Source organism: Cebus imitator, unplaced genomic scaffold, assembly GCF_001604975.1.
Source record: "Cebus imitator isolate Cc_AM_T3 unplaced genomic scaffold, Cebus_imitator-1.0 Scaffold167, whole genome shotgun sequence".
In the NCBI taxonomy this organism is placed as follows: Eukaryota; Metazoa; Chordata; class Mammalia; order Primates; family Cebidae; genus Cebus; species Cebus imitator.
In genome coordinates this window covers 4442400-4449064 of record NW_016107482.1, presented here as the reverse complement: position 1 = coordinate 4449064, position 6665 = coordinate 4442400, and positions in this window count along the sequence as shown.

The following is a 6665-nucleotide window of genomic DNA, read 5'->3' as shown; positions in this document are numbered from 1 at the left end:
GGGGTTTCACCATGCTGACCAGGATGGTCTCGATCTCTTGACCTCGTGATCCACCCTCCTCGGCCTCCCAAAGTGCTGGGATTACAGGCTTGAGCCACCGCGCCCGGCAGGCCCGATACTTCTTAAGAACTAAAATATTATTATCTGATTTTAATAGATTGAATATTTATTTACATATCCAACTATCTTCTGTTCTAATTTACTGACATTTATAAATTCCAGCTTTCAATTCTTACTTTCTAAATCAGAAATAATTTTTTTAAAGTATAAAATGGTGGTGGCTGAATATTGAAGACCATGAAAACTCTAGATATTCAGTGACAGCCTCCAGGTTCAATAGAGAGGACAGGTCCTGGACAATAGGTTCTTCTCAGTAAGGGAAGAAATTTTTATTTAAGGAAGCAAAATGAAAAAGACCTTTGAACTTTTGCAATAGTTAGCTATGAAGTGGGCAGAAATGATTTTAAAAACATTTTTTTTTCTTTTTCAGAGTTTTCCCATCCTCCTTGCTGACTACTAGACGTGAAAAATAAATTCTGGCTACTTTTTACCATTCTGGGAGGTAAAAGTGAGTTAAGGACATTAAAACTGTAGCAATTACGTAGCTGGATTGTTTTTTGAGACTCTAGCAGGAGAAAAAAAATCCACTCATCAGCAGAGAATATTCTTTCACATATGTGAAAGTGACTCTTTAGTAGAACTCAAGCATAAAAGGACTAGAGGAAGAGAAAACTTAAATAAGACATGATTTCTGGTAATGGCAGAGTAGCTTGGTTTAAATAAACTGTCCATAATTTTACAATATAGAAAAAAAAATTGAAAAATGCAACCATTTAAAGATTCTCACGAGAAAATATGGAGAAAAAGCAATAAGATTCGAAAATTGAAAACCTTGGATCTAAAGGCCCCCGAAGCCTCTACTGCCCCATACTCAGTTTGCATGCTGCTTCACCTACAGAGAACTACTGCCTTATTGGTGTGAGGTGTCAGAGGATAGAGTTCAGGCTAGCAGAACAATGACCAAGTTTTGGGAGAGTGCCTGGAAGAAAGAATGCCACAAGGAGTGTAAACTCAATAACTTACTAATAAAATCCAACCAAGACCTCTGTCTGCAAGGGGGAGACTTTGCCAGGGGTTTTCTAAAAAATTACAGCAGCTGGAAACTAAAGGAACTGTATTATTCTATTTTCACATTGCTATAAAGAACTACCTGAGTATGGGACATTTATAAAGAAAAGAAGTTTAGTTGACTCACAGTTCCACAAGATTGGAGAAGGCTCAGGAAGCTTACAATCATGGTGGACGGTAAAGAGAAACCAAGGCCTGTCTTACATGGCAGCAGGAGAGAGAGGCAGGGGCAGGGGTGGGGATGTGGCACACTTTAAAAGCCATCAGATCTATGAAGTCACTGTCATGAGAACAGCATGGAGGAAACTGCCCCTATGATCCAATCACCTCCCACCAAGTTGTTTCCTCAACATGTGAAGATTACAATTTTAGATGAGATGGGGTGGGGATACAGAGCCAAATTATATCATTTTGATCCTGGCCCCTCCCTAATCTCATGTCCTTCTCACATCTTAAAATACAGTCATGCCTTCCCAACAGTCCCCAAAAATCTTAACTTGTTCTAACATTAACCCAAAAGTTCAAGTCCAAGTCTCATCTGAGACAAGGAAAGTCCCTTCCACCTATGAGCCTGTAAAATCAAAAGGAAATTAGTTACTTCCAAGTTACAATGTGGGTGCAGGTATTGGGTAGATGCTCCCATTCCAAATGGGAGAAATTGGCCGAAACAAAGAGACTACAAACCCCATGCAAGTCCAAAACTCAGCAGGGCAGTCATTACATCTTAAAGCTCCAAAATAACCCCCTTTGATTAATGTCTCATATCCAGGGCATGCTGATGCAAGAGGTGGACTCCCAAGGCGTTGGGCAGCTCAGATCTGTAGGATACAGTCCCCATGGCTGCTCTTCTATGGCTGTTTCCACGGGCTAGCATTGAGTGCCTGTGGCTTTTCCAGCCTTATAGTACAAGTTGTTAGTGGATCTACCATTCTTGGATGTGGACAATGGTGGCCCTCTTTTCACAGCTCCACTAGGCAGGGCCCCAGTGGGGACTCTTGCGTGGGAGCACCAACTCCACGTTTCTCCTCTGCATTGCCCTACTAGAGGTTCTCCATAAGGAATCTATACTTGGACCTCCAAACATTTCCATACATCTTCTGATATCTAGGCAGAGGTTCCCACACCCCCACTCTTGTCTTCTGTGAACCCACGGCCCAACACCACATGGAAGCCACCAAGGCTTGGGGATTGCACTATCTGAAGCAATGGCCTGAGCTATACGTTGGCTTCTTTTAGCCATGGCTGGAGCTAGAGCATCTGGGATACAGGGCACCATGTCCCAGGGCTGCACATAGCAGTGTGGTCCTGGGCCCAGCCCAGAAAACCATTTTTCCTTCCTAAGCCTCTGGGCTGGTGATGAGAGGAACTGCTATGAAAATCTCTGAAATGCCCTGGAGACATTTTCCCCATTATCTTGGCTATTAACATTCAGCTCCCTGTTATGTATGAAAGTTTCTGCAGCAGGTTTGAATTTCTCCCCAGAAAATGGGTTTTTGTTTTTTACCACATGGTCAGACTGTAAATTTTCCAAACTTTTATGTTCTGCTTCCCTTTTAAACATAAATTCCCATTTCAGACCATCTCTTTGTGAATGCATATGACTGTACACTTTCAGAAAAAGTGAGGTCACCTCTTGAATGCTTTGCTGCCTGGAAATTTCCTCCACCAGATACCCTAAATAATCTCTCTCAAGTTCAAAGTTCCACAGACCTCTAGGGCAAGGGCAAAACATCACCAGTCTCCTTGCTAAAGCATAGCAAGAGTGACCTTCACTCCAGTTCCCAATAAGTTCCTCATCTCCATCTGAGACCAACTCAACCTTGACCTTATTGTTCATATCACTATCAGCATCTTGGTCAAAAACATTCAACAAGTCTCTAGGAAGTTGTAAACCTTCCCACCTCTTCCTGTCTTTTTCTGATCCCTCTAAACTGTTCCAACATCTGTCTCTTACCCAGTTCCACAGTCGCTTCCACATTTTTGGGTATCTTTATAGCAGTGTCCCAAACTCCTGGTACCAATTTTTTGTATTAGTTCATTTTCATACTGAACTACATGAGACCAGGTCATTTATGAAGAAAAAAGGTTTAGTTGACTCACAGTTCCACATGGCCGGGAAGGTCTCAGGAGACTTACAATCACGGCAGCAGGAGAAGGGGGAGCAAGGTATGTCTTACATGGTGGCAAGGTGGGGGGGAATGCCACACTTTTAAAACTATCAGATCTTATGAGAACTCACTCACTGTCATGAGAATAGCATGGGGAAAACTGGCCCCATGATCTAATCACCTCCCACCAGCTCCCTCCCTTGAGATATGAGGATTACAATTCTAGATGAGGTTTGGGTGGGAGACACATAGCTAAACCATATCAAGAGCTAAGGAGAGATTTCTACCACAGGGGAACTGGAGTCTGGACATTGAGTATAGCCAAAGTGACTATCTTCTAGACCAAAAATCATTGTTTAGAAGAACATGAAATATTCTAGAGTCTTCACAAATGTATCATTTGATTCAATTTAAAAAGCCACTCAGAGATCCAAGATGGCCAAATAGGAACAGCTCTGGAGTGCCGTTCCCAGCAAGAACAATGCAGAGGGTGAGTGTTCACTGCATTTCCAAACAGGTGTTCACTGCCCACACACCAGGATATTCCCAGGCTGAAAAGTGCCATGAGTTTTCAGTGCAGCAGTTTCAGCCAGTGCCACGTTGGTGCACAGAAACTCACACAAGTCTGGGTGGCTGTTTCGATTGGCATCTGGAATGCCTGGGAGACAGAGCTGCCCATTCAACTGAAAGGGAGGGGGCTGAGAGAGGGACCCAGGTGATCTGGCTTGGTAGGTACCACCCCCACAAAACAAGCAATCTGAATCACTCTGGGTTGAGAGTTTAACAGGAAGTGCAGCTGGACCCAGGACCACCCAGCTCAGTGGAGGGAAGGGCATCCCCCACTACTGAGGCAGTCTACCACTGCTGAGGCAGTCCCCACAGCAGCTGGGCAGAGCCTGCAGCAGCTCAGCAACACCTCTGCTGGCAGACTGTGACTAGACTACTCCATACGGGGCAGGGCATCTATGAAAAAATGCAGCAGCATGGCAGGAACTCATAAATAAAGCTGACCTTCCTAGGACGCAGCAACTGGGAAAAGAGATGGTTATGAGTTCAGCTGGAGCAGACTTAAAGGTACCTGCCCAGCAGCTCTGCATGGAAGAGCAGAGCTCCCAGCACTTCACTTGAGCTCCTATAAGGTACAGAATGTCTCCTCTAGCAGCTCCCCAACCCCCGTATACCCAATGAGACACCTCATAAAGGAGAGCTCAGGCCAACTTCTGGTGGGTGCCCTTCTGGGATAAGGATAGCAGAGGAAGAAACTGGTGGCAACCGTTGCTATTCTGCAGCCCCCGTGGGTGATTCCCAGGTGTGTAGGGTCTGAAGTGGACCTCCAGTGGTCCTGCAGAAGAGGGGCCTGACTGTTAGAAGGAAAACTAAGAAGCAGAAAGAAATAGCTCTAACATCAACAAAAAGGATGTCCACTCAGAAACCCCATCCGAAAGTCACCAACTACAAAGACCACAGGTGGATGAAGCCACTAAGATGGGAAGAAACCAGCACAAAAAGGAGGAAAACACCAAAAACCAGAATGCCTCTCTTCCTCCAAGGGATCACAACTTCCTCATCAGCTAGGGATCAAAGATGGGCGGAGAATGAATCTGACGAATTGATAGAAACAGGCTTCAGAAGGTGGGTAATAACGAACTTCTCAGAGCTAAAAGAACATGTGCTAACCCAATGCAAAGAAACTAAGAACCTAGAGAAAAGGTTAGATGAGATGCTAACTAGAATAAACAGCTTAGAGAAGAATGTAAACAACTCGATGGAGCTTAAAAACACATCACGAGAACTTGGCAAAGCATACACAAGTTTCAATAGCTGAATTGGCCAAGCAGAAGAAAGGATATCAGAGATTGAAGATCAACTCAATGAAATAAAATGAGAAGGCAAGAATAGAGAAAAGAATGAAAAGAAATGAACAAAGCCTCCAAGAAATATGGGGTTATGTAAAAAGACCCAATCTATGTTTGATAGGTGTACCTGAGTGTGATGAAGAGAACGAATCCAAGCTGGAAAACACTCTTTAGGATGTTATCCAGGAGAACTTCCCCAACCTAGCAAGGCAGGCCAACATTCAATTCCAGGAAATACAGAGAACACCACAAAGATATTCCTCAAGAAAAGCAACCCCAAGGCACATAATCGTCAGATTCACCAGGGTTGAAATGAAGGAAAAAATGCTAAGGGCAGCCAGAGAGAAAGGTCAGGTTACCCACAAAGGGAAGCTCATCAGAATCACAGCAGACCTCTCTGCAGAAACTCTACAAGCCAGAAGAGAGTGGGGGCCAATATACAACATCCTTAAAAAAAAGAACTTTCAACCTAGAATTTCATATCCAGCCAAACTAAGCTTCTTAAGCAAAGGAGAAAGAAAATCCTTTATGAACTAGCAATTGCTGAGAGATTTCATCACCAACAGGCCTGACTTTCTAGAGCTCCCAAAAGAAGCACTAAACAAGGAAAGGAACAACCAGTACCAGCCACTCCAAACACATACCAAATGATAAAGACCATTGACACAATGAAGAAAATCTATCAACTAACGGGCAAAACATCAACTATCATCAAAATAGCAGGATCAAATTCACACATAACAATATTAATCTTAAACATAAGTGGGCTAAATGCCCCAATCAAAAAACACAGACTGGCAAATTGGATAAAAAGTCAAAACCCATTGGTGTGCTACATTCAGGAAACTCATCTCAAGTGCAAGGACACACATAGGCTAAAAATAAATGGATGGAGGAAGATCTACCAAGCAAATGGAGAGCAAAAAAAAGCAGGAGTTGCAATCCTAGTCTCTGATAAAATGGACTTTAAACCAACAAAGATCAAAAGAGACAAAGAAGGGTATTACATAATGGTAAAAGATCAATCCACCAGGAAGAACTAATGATCCTAAATATATATGCACCCAGTACAGGAGAACCCAGGTACATAAAGCCAGTTCTTAATGACCTACAAAGAGACTTAGACTTCTACACAATAATAGTGGGAGACTTTAACAGTCTACTGTCAATATTAGACAGATCAACAAGACAGAAAATTAGCAAGGATATCCAGGACTTGAACTCAGATCTGGACCAAGTGGACCTAATAGACATCTACAGAAATCTCCGCTCCAATGCCACAGAATATACATTGTTCTGAGCACTGCATGGCACCTACTCTAAAATTGTCCACATAATTGGAAGTAAATCATTCCTCAGCAAATGCAAAAGAACAGAAATCATAGCACACAGTCTCTCAGACCACAGTGCAATCAAATTAGAGCTCAGAATTAAGAAACTAACTCAGAACCACACAACTTCATGGAAACCGTACAACTGGCTCCTGAATGTCAACTGGATAAACAATGAAATGAAGGCAGAAATAAAGATGTTCTTTGAAACCAATGAGAATGAAGACACAACTTACCAGAAT